The 14,475-nt window shown below is 39.9% G+C and overlaps 1 protein-coding gene across 2 annotated transcripts in view; it reads left to right on the top strand.

Annotated features, from left to right (window-relative positions):
• The window catches only part of LOC138755883 (ATP-binding cassette sub-family F member 2), a 74,323-nt gene that overhangs the window by 49,227 nt on the left and 10,621 nt on the right, over positions 1-14,475 (top strand). The gene's annotated exons all lie outside the window — the stretch shown is intronic.

Genomic DNA, 14,475 nt, shown 5'->3' with positions numbered 1-14,475 from the left:
TGTTTGAAAGTCAAAAACATTTCTAAGTATGAAGTAGTGATGTGTCAGCAGTGCGACACTGCTGCAGGTTCAATCGAAGAGTATTTTAAAGAACATAGAACACTACAGTGCAATGTAGTGCCGACCCATATATTCCTTCCTTATAAAAAAAATGAAATCATCCCTCCCCATAACCCTCTATTTTTCTTTCATCTGAAAAGTCTCTTAAATGCCCCCGATGTTTCAGCCTCCACCACCATTCCCAGCAAGGCATTCCAGGCCCCCACAACTCTGTGTAAAAGAGTTAAGAGCAAGATGATAGACAGGCAGAGCAGGGTTCTCCAGTGGGCATCCATCTGAAGAACAGGTATGTATACCACTTTGGCTACTGTTGAGGAGGTTGACGGACTGGGCTCGGAGTCTGATCCTATGACTAAGAAGGGAAGGGATAAGAGGAAGCACGGGATTGTGGTAGGGGATTCTATAGTTAGGGGTACAGATAGAAAGTTCTGTGGAGATCCGATAACTTGCGTGGTATGTTGCCTCCCTGGTGTAAGGGTACGGGATATGACAGACTGAGTCCATGATATACTGAGAGGTGGGGAGAAACCAGCCAGATTCATGGTCCATGTGGGGAGGAAGGGTATGGAGGTCATGCAGGGGGAGCTTAGGGAGCGAGGTTAAAGGACAGGACCTCCAGGAGGGAGGGCTTTGGATTTGTAGATAATTGGGCTACATTCCAGGGAAGGTGAGAACTGTTCCTGGATGGGGGGGGGGGGAGAATGGTTTACATCTTAACTGGAAAGGGACAAATATTCTTGCAGGTAATTTTGTTAGTGTGGCTCCAGTGGGTTTAAACAAGACATGAAGAGTGAAAGAATAGGTGTCGGGGAGAAGGATGAAATTGAAGACATGTATGCACCATTAGTCATCAACGGAGAGGAGATTTTCTTAAATGTATTCATTTCAAAGCTAGGAACATTGTGAGAAAAATAGCTGAGTTTAGAGCAGTGGTTCTCAACCTTTTTCTTCCCACTCACATCCCACCTGAAGTAATCCCGATACCTTCGGTGCTCTGTGATTAGTGAGGGATTGCTTCAGGTGGGATGTGAGTGAGTGGGAAGGGAAGGTAGAGAACCACTGCTCTAGGCCCAACTGTTACTGAAATATTTGGCTTGAGAAAAATTGTCATTGGCCCATAATGACAGAGCACCAATGGCATCAGGTGGGATGTGAGTGGGAGAACCACTGGCTTAACTTGGAATTATGATGTGGTAGCCATTACTGAAATATGGCTACTGGAGTGGTGTGAATGGCAACTAAACATACCAGATTTTGATGCTTCAGGTGTGATAGAATAGGGGGAACAAGAAGGGGAGGTGTTGCATTGCTTGTTAGAGAAAGTATAGCAGTGCTTTGGAAGGATAGATTAGAGGGCTCGTCTAGAGAAGCACTATGGGTGGAACTGAGGAGGTGGAAAGAAATGGTAATACTTATGGGAGTGTATTATAAGGCACCTAATGTGGAGAGAGAACTGGAGGAACTGAAGCACTGGGTTGTGATTGTGGGAGATTTTAACTTTCTACACATTGGCTGGGGTGCCCATTCTGTAAATGGGCTTGACAGTTTGGAGTTTGTTAAATATGTGCAGGCTAGTTTTCTAGATAAATATATAGAGGTAGCAACTAGAGAAGGGGCAGATTTGGATCTGCTATTAGGAGATGAGATAGGTCAGGTGACAGGGGTGTGTGTTGGGGAGCACTTTGGGTCCAGTGATCACAATACTATTGGTTTCAAAATAATTATGGAGAAAGATAGGTCTGGACCCAGGGTTGAGATTTTTGATTGGAGAAAGGCAAGTTTTGAGGAGATGAGCATGAATTTGGAAGGTGTGGTCTGGTACAAATTGTTTTATGGGAAGGATGTAGAGGGAAAATAGAGGGCATTCAAGAGTGAAATTTTAAGGGTAATTAAAGAAGAGGAAGTACTTTTAAGGAAAATAAAAGTAGATAAGTCTCCAGGTCCTGACAAGATATTCCCTAGGACTTTGAGGGAGTTTAGTGTAGAAATAGTAGGGGCTTTGACAGAGATATTTAAAATTTCATTAGTAACGGGAATAGCGCCAGAGGATTGGAAGGTGGCTCATGTAGTTCCATTGTTTAAAAAAGGTGCTAGGAGTAAATCTAGTAATTATAGGCCTGTAAGTTTGACATCAGTGGTGGGTCAGTTAATGGAAAGTATTCTTAGAGATGGTGTATATAAATATTTGGATAGGCAGGGTTTGATTAGGAACAGACAACATGGATTTATCAGGGGAAGATCATGTTTGACAAACCTTATCGAACTTTTTGAGGAGGTTATTAGGAAAATTGGAGGGTAAGGCAGTGGATATTGTATATATGAACTTTAGTAAGGCCCTTGATAAGGTTCCTCAGGGAAGATTAGTTAGGAAGGTTCAATCATTAGGAATTAACATTGAAGTAGTAAAATGGATTCAACTGTGGTTGAATGGGAGATGCCAGAGAGTAGCTGTAGATAACTGACAGATTGGAAGCTGGTGTCGAGTGGTGTGTCTTCATGGTTCATTATTGGGTCCATTCTGTTTGTCATATACGTTAATTGTCTGGATGAGAGGGTGGTAAATTGGATTAGTAAATATGTGGATGATCTAAGATAGATAGAGCTGAGGATAGTGAAGGGTTTCAAAAGTTGCAGAGGGATTTAGGGCAGTTAGAAGAGTGGGCTGAAAGATGGCAGATAAATGTGAGGTGTTACATTTTGGTAGGGCTAATCAAAATAGGACATAGTGAATGATAAGGCAAAAAAGAGTGCATTAGAACAGAGAGACTTAGGAATATGGTGCATAGATTTTTGAAGATGAAGTCACATGTGGATAGGGTGGTGAAGAAAGCTTACGGTATGTTGGCCTTTATAAATCAGAGAATTGAGTATTGGAGCTGGAATGTTATGTTAAAATTGTACAGGGCATTGGTGAGGCCAAACGGAGTATTGTGTACAGTTTTGGACATCAAAGTATAGGAAAGATATCAACAAATTGGGGAGGGTGCAGAGAAGATTTTACTAGAATGTTGCTGGGGATGCAGGGCCTTCAGTTATAGGGAAAGGTTAAATAACTAGGTCTTTATTCTTTGGAGCGTGGAAGGTTGAGAGAGGATTTGATTGAGGTATTTAAAATTATTAGGGGTTTAGATAGAGTTGATGTGGAGAGGCTTTTTCCTTTAAGGGGGAGATCCAAATAAGAGGACATGAGCTGAAAGTTAGTGGGCAAAATGTTTAGTGGAAACGTGGGGGGACTTCTTTACTCAGAGAGTGGTGGGTGCATGGAACAAGCTTCCAGACAAAGTGGGAGAGCCAGGCTCAATATTTTACCTTTAAGGAGAAGTTGGATCTGTATATGGACGGGGAAAAGAATGGAGAGTTACGGGTTGAGTGTAGGTCAGTGGAGTTGGGGCGAGAAAGTGTTTGGCATGGAATAAAAGGGCCAAGTTGCCCTGTTCCTGTGCTGTAATTGTTAAATGGATATAAAAAACTTAACCCTGATGTCTCCCCTAAACTTCACTCCCTTAACTTTGTACAGATGTCCTCTGGTGTTTGCTGTTCCTGCCCTGGGAAACAGGTGCTGGCCGTCCACCCTATCTATCCCTCTCATAATTTTGTAGACCTCTATCAAATCTCCTCTTATCCTTTTATACTCCAGAGAGAAAAGTGTGACAGATTGTTATATTTTATATTGTATATAGATGTTTTAAAGGAGATAAATTGTGGTTTTATTTTTAGTTTGGTCACAAAAAGATACAAACACTTCACAACACAGATATCATTTTAAAATGTTGGAGCTCTGCTCAAGCCAGACAGTCCAGCTGTGCTAACCTTGCTTGATCCCATTCCAGGCAACATCCTGGTAAATCTCCTCTGCACCCTCTCAACTTACACATCCTTCCTGTAATGAGGTGACCAGAACTGAACACAATATTCACCAGAGATCTGTAGAGTTGTAACATGACCTCTCTACTCTTGAACTCAATCCCCCTATTAATGAATCCCAGCATCCCTTAGGCCTTAACTATCCTATCAACCTGTACAGTCTCCTTGAGAGATGTATGGATTTGAATCCCAAGGACCCTCTGTTCATCCACACTCTTAAGTAACCAATCTTTAATCCTGATCTTAGCCTTCTGGTTTGTTCTTCCAAAATGCATCATCTTGCACTTATCCAGATTGAAATCCATCTGCCACTTTTCTGCCCAACTCTGCATTCTGTCTATATCTTCGTGTAACGTTCGACAACCTTCAACTCCATCTACAACTCCTCCAACCTTTGTGTCATCTGCAAGCTTACTGACCCATCCATCCACCTCTTCATCCAGGTCATTTATAAAAATCACAAAGAGCAGGGGTCACAGAACAGGTCCCTGCAACACTCCACTAGTCACTGACGTCCATTACTACTCTCTGCTTTCTTCTTACTAGCCAATTTTTTTATCCACACAGCCAAGGTTCCACTGATCCCAGGCCTCATGACTTTCTGGATGAGTCTCTCATGGGGGACTGAGTCAAATGCCTTGCTAAACTCCAAGTGGGCCATATCTACCGCCCAATCCTTATCAATTTCTTTTGTTACCTCCTCAAAAAACTCAATTAGATTTGTTAGACGTGACCTACCCTTCACAAAGCCCTGCTGACTATCCTTGACTACTGGACTTCTCCAAATACTCAGATCCTATCCTTAAGAACCCTCCCCAATAGTTTACACACCACTGATGTAAGACTTACCTGTCTATAATTCCCAGGATTCTCCCTATTCCTTTTTTTAAACAAGGGGACTACATTTGCCATCTCCAATCCTCTGGCACCTCCCCTGCAGCCAAAGAGGCTTCAAAGATCAAAGTTACTTCCCCAGCTATCTCTTCCCTCACTTCCCACAGCAGCCTGGGGTAGATCGCGTCTGGCCCTGGGGACATTAATCTTGAAGTTTTTAAGAAGTTCCAACACTTCCACTTCCTTAATCTCCTCATCGTCCACCACACAGGCCTGTTCAATTCCCACCTCACCATGATCAAGGACCTTTTCTCTTTAGGACCTCCTATGCTTCCAGGCACATGTTGCCTCTATCACATGGGAAAAGGATTTGGGTGTCAGCAAACTGTGGGCTTTAGTGAGAAAGGATGCAGGCACATCAAATGAAGATTGGATGCAATTAGAAGCTGATAGGGCAGAAAACAGTGTCTCTCCAGATACTGGAGGTGAATATCAGGAGTGACGCTGCCCAGGAAACTGGAGGTGCATGTAACAAGGGCACCACAGGAGCCATGGGTGACTTTGAACATACCAATGGTATCGTGAAGAAAGCACAACAGCGTCTCTACTTCCTCAGGAGTTTGTGGAGGTTTGCTAATACACTAGAAACCTGGCAAATTTCTAGAGTTGTGGTGCAAAGTGTGCTGACCGGCTACATCACGGTCTGGTATGGGGACACCAATACCCCTGAGTGAAAAGCCCTCCAAAAGGTAGTGGATGCCGCCCAGTCAAAACCCTCCCCACTATTGAGAACATCTACAGGGAACACTGCCATCAGAAGGAGGTCTAGGTACCACAAGACTTTCATCACCAGGTTGAGGAACAGTTGCTACCCCTCCACCATCAGACTCCTCAATGACAAAGTCAATCAGAGACTCATTTAAAGACTTTTACTTGAGCACTTTATTGATTTTCTTTGTTCTCTCCGTATAAGCCTAATAGCCTGAATGCACCTGAGATTGTCTGATCTCGGAAGCTAAGCAGGATCAGGCCTGGTCAGTACCTGCAGGAGAGACTGCCAAGGAACTGCAGGTTTCTGTAAGGGGCACTGGGCAAAGAGATGACTCTGTCTTGGTGGACAATCACGTAACATTCTAAATGTAGTTACTAAGTGACACGAATGGAACCTTTAACCTTTATTGCACAGTCAGATTGTTTACATCCATTTACAGTTATTTGTCCACATGTTTACGCTGTGTACAGTTTATTTTTGCACTACCAATTAGTGGTAATTCTGCCTCACCCACAGGAAAAAAGAATCTCAGGGTTGTATGTGATGTATGTAGCCTGACAATAAATCTGAAATCTTGGTTGTAATACCATGGAAAACTGGAGTGTTTGTGATGGCCTTTTAGACCACTATGTTGAGGGGCTGTCTAGTTCAAGGCCCTCTCAATTGGGTTTGATGGAATGAGAAAAGTCAAATTAATGATTTTGTGAGAGATCCTTGGGGTAAATGGGTGATGGAATTTTTCATTAAGATGGAAAGTGAAGGAGGAAGTCACGTGATGGAGTAGTGGCCGGACGGTGAACTCCAGCCCTCTCCAGAAAAGTTGAAAAAAATAAAGGAAAGCACAAAGGCACAAAAATAAAAATTAAAGTAAAGTGAATATAAAGGTGGAAAGAAGATGGCGACGAAAAAAGAAAAGTCGAAACCAACGGTAAGAAGAGAGGAAGAGAAGACAACGGAAAAAGAAGGAGAAGGCCTTACCTGTTCGAAGAGGCCCGCGGTGGAGAGAGAAGCCCGCTCCCTCAGGTCGGTAGAAAGTGGACTACAAAAATGGCTCGCTGAGCCAAGTAAAAGTGCGCAACCGCGCATGCGCGATGCGCATGCAAAAAAACACACCAACGGGAGGGGGGACCAGCTGGGGAGTCGATCTCCCCAGCTGGCAATGACAGCTACAGAACAGCAGCAGCAAGAGGAGAACATAGAAGACAACGAAAACAAGAAAGAAGAGAAGAAAAAGAAAACAAAGAAACAACAGATGGCCAACCCAGAGGAAGAGGAAGAGGAAGAATACAGTGAAATGGAAGAAGAAGGGAAAGGCAAGACAATGGATATATTTTCTCTTATTAAAGAATACATGGATTCATTTAAAGAATGGCAAGCGCAAGAATTTAGTGATTTAAGAAGAAGAATAAACAGTACAGAAGAGAAAGTGAATAAAGTAGATATGACCATATCAGAAATAGGAAAAAGAATGGACAAGATGGAAGAGCGGGAAGCAGCAGCAGAAATGGAGGTAGAAGACTTAAAAAAAGAAATTGGAGGAATCTAATAAAAAAGTTAAAGAGACACAAGAGCTGTTAGCTCAGAAAATAGATATAATGGAAAATTATAACAGAACAAATAATATAAAGATAGTGGGCCTTAAGGAAGATGAAGAAGGCAAGAATATGAGAGAGTTTATAAAAGATTGGATCCCCAGGATCTTAGGATGTCCAGAACTACAGCAAGAAATGGAAATAGAAAGGGCACATAGAGCATTAGCCTTTAAACCACAACCACAACAAAAGCCAAGATCCATTTTAGTAAAATTCCTAAGATATACTTCAAGAGAAAAGGTACTGGAGAAAACAATGGAGAAAGTAAGAGAGGACAACAAGCCACTGGAGTACAAAGGGCAAAAAAATTTTATTTATCCAGATATAAGTTTTGAACTCCTGAAGAAGAGAAAGGAGTTCAATACAGCAAAGGCAATTTTATGGAAGAAAGGGTATAAATTTATACTAAAGCATCCAGCGGTATTGAAAATATTTATTCCAGGACAGCAAAACAGACTATTCTCGGATCCAGAGGAAGCACGAAAATTTGCAAAACAATTTCAAAATAGACTGAGAGATGAAGACGTGTAACGAGAGTACAAAAGACTGCGAACTAAAAAGATGTGTGTATAGGACTATATACATATATAATACATATATTACATAAGTGTATGTGCATTTAAAAGAAAATATATAGTGTATAGAGAAGAATTGATGAGGGAAAAAAAGGGAAAGAGAGGAGTAAAGAGGGAATTTAGAGAGTGACCTTTGTTGTATATAAAAATTGAAATCTTTTCTGGGGGGGACTGGGTAGGGAGAAATTACAGTCACTGCAAAATCAGTTGACACTTGCGAGTGAATTCACAAATCCAAATGGAGAGGGGAGATGTGGTTGCCCGACAAGGGATAATGGGCAACTCAGGAAGGGGAGGGGACAATGGGGTTAAAGAAATATTAGGTAGGAGAATAAGGGGAATGTTTGATGTGTTAAAAATGTTGTCTTATAAAATGTTCAAAGAAAGAAAGCAGAAATGGATGAGAAGGAAAGGTGATGATGAGGAAACGGAAGGGAAAGATAAACAAAGTATAAAATGGCTACATTAAACTATATGACTTTAAATATTAATGGAATACATAACCAAATCAAAAGGAAGAAACTGCTAAATTTACTGAAAAAAGAAAAAATTGATATTGCATTTGTGCAAGAAACACACTTAACTGAAGTGGAGCACAAGAAATTAAAGAGAGATTGGATAGGACATGTAACGGCAGCGTCATATAACTCAAAAGCTAGAGGAGTGGCTATATTAATCAGTAAAAATGTACCAATTAAAATAGAAGAGGAAATAATGGATCCAGCAGGAAGATATGTAATGATAAAATGTCAGATATATTCCGAGTTTTGGAATTTACTTAATATATATTCGCCTAATGAAGAAGATCAAAAATTTATGCAGGATATTTTTCTGAAGATAGCAGATTCGCAAGGGAATATACTAATAGGAGGGGATTTCAACCAAAGTTATAATTAAATCGATGCAAGAAATGCAACTTTTGGATATATGGAGGAAACAACACCCAAAGGAAAAGGAATATTCATATTATTCGGATAGACATAAAACATTTTCAAGAATAGATTTATTCCTGTTATCAGCTTGTATACAAGATAGAGTTAGGAAAACAGAATATAAAGCTAGAATATTATCGGACCATTCACCCTTGATATTGACAATAGAGTTAGAGGATATCCCTCCAAAAATGTATAGATGGAGATTAAACCCCATGCTACTTAAAAGACAGGATTTTAGAGAATTCATAGAAAGACAAATTAAAATGTATTTTGAAATAAATACGGAATCAGTGAAGGATAAGTTTATATTATGGGACGCAATGAAAGCGTTCATCAGAGGGCAAATAATAAGTTACGTAACTAAGATGAAGAAGGATTACAATCAGGAAACAGAACAGTTGGAAAAGGAAATAGCAGATATAGAGAAAGAATTAGCAAGGAAGGAAGACACTACTAAAAGAAGGGAATTGGTAGATAAAAAAATAAAATATGAAACACTACAAACATATAAGGTGGAGAAAAATATAATGAAGACAAAGCAGAAATATTACGAACTAGGAGAAAAAACGCACAAAATTCTAGCGTGGCAGCTTAAGACAGAACAAACTAAAAGAATGGTATTGGCATCAAGGAAAAAAGACAAACAGATCACATATAATCCAATGGAAATTAATGAAAATTTCAGAGAATTCTACGAACAATTAAACCAAACTGAAAACGAAGGGAAAGAAGGCAAAATAGATGAATTCTTAACTAAAATTGAACTACCGAAATTACAAACAGAGGAACAAAATAAATTAATAGAACCATTTGAAATAGTAGAAATACAAGAGACAATAAAAAATCTGCCGAATAATAAAACACCAGGAGAGGATGGTTTCCCAATAGAATTCTATAAAACATTTAAAGATTTATTAATTCCACCCCTCCTGGAAGTAATCAACCAGATTGATAAAACACAAAGCTTACCAGATTCATGCAAAACAGCAATAATTACAGTAATACCAAAGGCAGGGAAAGATCCACTCGCACCAGCGTCATATAGACCAATATCTCTACTTAACACAGATTACAAGATAATAGCTAAACTATTAGCAAACAGATTAGCTGATTATGTACCAAAAATAGTAAGTCTAGACCAAACTGGATTCATAAAAAAAAGACGAACAACAGATACTATTTGTAAGTTTATTAACTTAATTCATGCAGTAGAAGGAAATAAAACTCCAACAGTAGCAGTTGCTTTAGACGCAGAGAAGGCCTTCGACAGAGTAGAATGGAATTATTTATTCAAAGTACTACAAAAATTTAGTTTACCAGAGAAATATATTAATTGGATTAAAGCATTATATTGGCAAGAGTGACAATAAATGGATATGTATCAAAACAATTTAACTTAAGCAGATCAACAAGGCAGGGATGTCCACTATCACCCTTATTGTTCGCGTTAGCCATAGAACCACTTGCAGAACTGATAAGAACAGAAAATAAAATAAAAGGGATAAAAATAAAAGGCAAGGAATACAAAATCAGTTTATTTGCAGATGATGTTATAGTATACCTAACGGAACCAGAAACATCAATAAAAGAATTACATAAGAAATTGAAGGAGTATGGAGAAGTGTCGGGATACAAGATTAATGCAAATAAAAGTGAAGCAATGCCAATGAATAATGCGGATTTCTCAAAATTCAAGAAAGAATCACCGTTTAGATGGCAAATGCAAACAATACGATACCTAGGTATACAAATAAATAAAAACCTCAGCTTTTATTATCCACTAATGAAAAAAATACAGGACGATTTAGAGCATTGGAAAGATTTACCACTAACACTAGTAGGAAGGATAAACTGTATTAAAATGAACATTTTTCCAAGGATACAATACCTATTTCAGGCACTGCCAATACACTTGACAGAAAAATTCTTTAAGGAGTTAAAGAAAATAATAAGGAAATTTTTATGGAAAGGGGGGAAACCGAGGATAGCACTAGATAAATTAACAGAATGGTATAGACAAGGAGGCTTACAACTGCCAAATTTTAAAAAATTATTATAGAGCCGCACAATTAAGATATCTATCAGATTTTTACCAAACAAAAGAAAAGCCAGATTGGACTCGATTAGAGCTAGACAAAATGGGGGAGAAGATACCTGAACATATATAAATGGGATGAAAAATTGGTAAAACATAGGAATTCTCCAGTATTGCACCATTTGCTTAATATTTGGAAGAAGATTCATATAGAAAGAAATAAAACGAACTACCAATTATCAAAACTAATACTGACGCAAAATCAGCTAATCCCTTTTACGGTAGATATGCTGTCTTTTGGAGAATGGGAGAAAAAAGGGATTAAAAGAATAGAAAATTGTTTTTCGGGGAATAAATTATTATCCTTTGAACAAATGAAGGATAAATATAATATAACTCAAGATACAGTGCTGGCATATTACCAATTGAAATCCTATTTAAAGGATAAATTTGGAAGTAGTCTGAAGTTACCAGAAGAAAGCAATTTTGAATATCTGATTACAGACACAATGATAATTTAAAAATTTATAACAAACATGTATATCAAATTACAAGAAAAGGAGAATGAGGAAATAAATGATAAAACTAAACAAAAGTGGGAACAAGATCTAAACATAAAGATAAAAAAGGAAACATGGGAGAAGTTATGTTTAGGAACTATGAGAAATACAATAAATACGAGATTACGTATGATACAATATAATTGGATACATAGGTTATATATCACTCCTCAAAAGTTAAATAAGTGGGATCCAACAGTATCTGACAGATGTTTTCGTTGTAAAAAAGAAATAGGAACAACAATTCATGCAATCTGGACATGTGAGAAAGTAGAAAAATTTTGGGAAGATCTAAACCAGATATTAAATAAAATTTCAGAAAGCAATATACCAAAAAACCCAGAGATCTTCCTCCTAAGTAACATAAAAAATAAAGAATTTGGACTTGATTTGGAGGGTGTACAAAAAAGATTTGTTAAGATAGCCCTAGCTGTAGCAAAAAAATGTATTATGTCAAACTGGAAATTAGAAGATAATTTGAAAATACAGCAATGGTATATAGAAATGAATAAATGTATTCCATTAGAAAAAATAACATATAGTTTAAGAAATAATATAACATTATTTGAACAAATATGGAGCTGTACATGGAATATAATAGAGAAAACCTACTGGGACATCTATCACCTAAAATGACAAAAGGAAAAGAGAATGGAAAGAATTGACTCAGTGGAAGTTTTTGTTCGTTAATGTTGAGTGACAACATTGTTTGATGGGTTTGATGTATCTTGGACTCAGAGTTTTGAATGGATGGAGGGGGAGGTGGGGGGAGGAGGGAGGGGGGGAGAAAACGACACTGTATATATTTGTAAGGGAGAAATGTGTATATCTTGAATAATGTGATCTATAGTGTGAAAAATAAAAAATTTAAAAAAAAAGATGGAAAATGAAGCAGTTCATAGAACAGGGCAGCACTGTGAAGGCCCTTCAGTCCCAGGATATTGTGCTGGCCTTATAAACCCCCTCAATATCAATCTAACCCTTCTGTCCCTTACAGCCGATAACCCTCCGTGTTTCTTGCATCCATGTGCCCATCTAAGAGTATTTTCAATGCCCCTATTGTATCAGCCTCCATCACCACCCTGACCATGCATCTCCATCTCCATCGAAGATATTTCTGTATATTTTTTTAAAACCAGTAGGATTGCAGAACATATCCCTATGGAGCTCCACCGGTCACTGACCCTAGAACCATAGGAAATTAGAGCACAGAAATCTGGCCCTTCTACTCTGTGCTGAACTATTGTTGTGTCTCGTCCCACTGACCTGCACCAAGTCCATTACCCTTTCCCATTACCCTTTCCCATTACCCTTTCCCATTACCCTTTCCCATTACCCTTTCCCATTACCCTTTCCCATTACCCTTTCCCATTACCCTTTCCCATTACCCTTTCCCATTACCCTTTCCCATTACCCTTTCCCATTACCCTTTCCCATTACCCTTTCCCATTACCCTTTCCCATTACCCTTTCCCATTACCCTTTCCCATTACCCTTTCCCATTACCCTTTCCCATTAACCTTTCCCATTACCCTTTCCCATTACCCTTTCCCATTACCCTTTCCCATTACCCTTTCCCATTACCCTTTCCCATTACCCTTTCCCATTACCCTTTCCCATTACCCTTTCCCATTACCCTTTCCCATTACCCTTTCCCATTACCCTTTCCCATTACCCTTTCCCATTACCCTTTCCCATAACCCTTTCCCATAACCCTTTCCCATAACCCTTTCCCATAACCCTTTCCCATAACCCTTTCCCATAACCCTTTCCCATAACCCTTTCCCATAACCCTTTCCCATAACCCTTTCCCATAACCCTTTCCCATAACCCTTTCCCATAACCCTTTCCCATAACAATTTCCCATAACCCTTTCCCATTACCTTTCCCATTACCCTTTCCCATAACCCTTTCCCATAACCCTTTCCCATAACCCTTTCCCATAACCCTTTCCCATAACCCTTTCCCATAACCCTTTCCCATAACCCTTTCCCATAACCCTTTCCCATAACCCTTTCCCATAACCCTTTCCCATAACCCTTTCCCATTACCCTTTCCCATTACCCTTTCCCATAACAATTTCCCATAACCCTTTCCCATAACCCTTTCCCATTACCCTTTCCCATAACCCTTTCCCATAACCCTTTCCCATAACCCTTTCCCATAACCCTTTCCCATAACCCTTTCCCATAACCCTTTCCCATAACCCTTTCCCATTACCCTTTCCCATAACAATTTCCCATAACCCTTTCCCATAACCCTTTCCCATTACCCTTTCCCATTACCCTTTCCCATTACCCTTTCCCATAACCCTTTCCCATAACCCTTTCCCATAACCCTTTCCCATAACCCTTTCCCATAACCCTTTCCCATAACCCTTTCCCATAACCCTTTCCCATAACCCTTTCCCATAACCCTTTCCCATAACCCTTTCCCATAACCCTTTCCCATAACCCTTTCCCATAACCCTTTCCCATAACCCTTTCCCATAACCCTTTCCCATAACCCTTTCCCATAACCCTTTCCCATTACCCTTTCCCATTACCCTTTCCCATTACCCTTTCCCATTACCCTTTCCCATTACCCTTTCCCATTACCCTTTCCCATTACCCTTTCCCATTACCCTTTCCCATTACCCTTTCCCATTACCTTTCCCATTACCCTTTCCCATAACCCTTTCCCATAACCCTTTCCCATAACCCTTTCCCAGTACCCTTTCCCAGTACCCTTTCCCAGTACCCTTTCCCAGTACCCTTTCCCAGTACCCTTTCCCAGTACCCTTTCCCAGTACCCTTTCCCAGTACCCTTTCCCAGTACCCTTTCCCAGTACCCTTTCCCAGTACCCTTTCCCAGTACCCTTTCCCAGTACCCTTTCCCAGTACCCTTTCCCAGTACCCTTTCCCAGTACCCTTTCCCAGTACCCTTTCCCAGTACCCTTTCCCAGTACCCTTTCCCAGTACCCTTTCCCAGTACCCTTTCCCAGTACCCTTTCCCAGTACCCTTTCCCAGTACCCTTTCCCAGTACCCTTTCCCAGTACCCTTTCCCAGTACCCTTTCCCAGTACCCTTTCCCAGTACCCTTTCCCAGTACCCTTTCCCAGTACCCTTTCCCAGTACCCTTTCCCAGTACCCTTTCCCAGTACCCTTTCCCAGTACCCTTTCCCAGTACCCTTTCCCAGTACCCTTTCCCAGTACCCTTTCCCAGTACCCTTTCCCAGTACCCTTTCCCAGTACCCTTTCCCAGTACCCT

This window comes from Narcine bancroftii, chromosome 2, assembly GCF_036971445.1.
Source record: "Narcine bancroftii isolate sNarBan1 chromosome 2, sNarBan1.hap1, whole genome shotgun sequence".
NCBI classification, from domain to species: Eukaryota; Metazoa; Chordata; class Chondrichthyes; order Torpediniformes; family Narcinidae; genus Narcine; species Narcine bancroftii.
This window is presented reverse-complemented; position numbering and strand designations above follow the sequence as displayed.